We start from the raw sequence: 1,346 nt of genomic DNA on the forward strand, positions 1-1,346 counted from the left end.
AGGAGGCTGTAGTCCTTGATCTTCTGCAGCAAGCGCTTCAGGTCCTCCTCAGTTTCAGCAAGCAGGGTTGTGTCATCTGCATAACGCAGGTTGTTGATTCTTCCACCAATCCTGATGCCACATTCCTCTTCGTATAGCCCAGCGTCTCAGATTATCTGTTCTGCATACAGATTGAAAAGGTATGGAGAGAGAATACATCCCTTACGAACCCCCTTCTTGATTTTGAACCATGTAGTGTCTCCTTGCTCTGTTCTGACAAGTGCCTCTTGGTCCGAGTAGAAGTTTTGCATTAGCACAATCAAATGTTCTGGGATTCCCATTCTTCTCAGAGTCAGCCACAGCTTATTGTGATCCACACAAACAAAAGCCTTTGCATAGTCAATGAAGCACAGATAGACATTCTTCTGGTATCCTTTGCTTTCTGCTAAGATCTATCTAACATTAGCTATAATAATCATATTACCACAACCTCTTCTAAATCCAGCCTGCACATACGGCAGTTCTCTGTTGACATATTGTTCCACACGTTTTTGGATAATTTTCAGCAGAATCTTGCTTGTATGTGATATCAATGATATTGTTCGATAATTTCCACACTCTGTTGGGTCACCTTTCTTTGGGATGGCAACAAATATTGATCTTTTCCAGTCAGTGGGCCAGCTGGCTGTTCTCCAGATTTCTTGGCACAACTTAGTGAGCACATCCAGGCCAGTGACTGTGTGTTGAAATATGTCAATTGGTATGTTGTCAACTCCTAGAGCCTTGTTTTTTGCCAATTCCTTCAGAGCAATTTTAACTTCTTTCATCACCATAGGTTCTTGCTCATATGTCATTTCATAAAATTCTTCTGTGTCACCCAATTCCTTCTGATACAGTGACTCTGTGTATTCCTTCCATCTTCTCTTGATTCTTCCTGGATCATTTAATATTCTGCGCAAAGTATCCTTAAGTATTGCCACCCGTGGCTTGAATTTGTTTTTCAGCTATATATCATCCCATTACTTTCTTGCCTGCATGGTTTGTTTGGAGAAACTGGAGCTTAATCTTCTCATTTCTGTTTACTAAGACTTTGTTTTTCTTTGCTTTCAGTATTCTTTCCTTGTCATCAATTTATGGAAATCTGATTTCCTCCTTTATCATAATATTTAGGAAGCTTTTATAGAACAAATCATAATTAGTTTCCTCAGCTTTTTTGTCTTTTCCTGGTATGGAATTCCAATAATGTTGTAGTTGTTGTTGTTGTTACGTGCCGTCGAGTCATTTGCGACTCATAGCGACCCTATGTACAACAGCCCTAAACCCTGCTCTATCCTGTGCCAATCACATTGCCTCTGATACACCCATCC

The 1,346-nt window shown here is 40.3% G+C and overlaps 1 protein-coding gene across 1 annotated transcript in view; it reads right to left on the minus strand.

Annotated features, from left to right (window-relative positions):
* LOC102861267 (protein spire homolog 1-like) overlaps positions 1-1,346 on the minus strand; it is a 508,352-nt gene that overhangs the window by 64,777 nt on the left and 442,229 nt on the right. The window lies entirely within an intron of this gene.

Source organism: Elephantulus edwardii, unplaced genomic scaffold (genome assembly GCF_000299155.1).
Source record: "Elephantulus edwardii isolate Elephantulus edwardi_28Jun2011 unplaced genomic scaffold, EleEdw1.0 scaffold00196, whole genome shotgun sequence".
Lineage (NCBI taxonomy): Eukaryota > Metazoa > Chordata > Mammalia > Macroscelidea > Macroscelididae > Elephantulus > Elephantulus edwardii.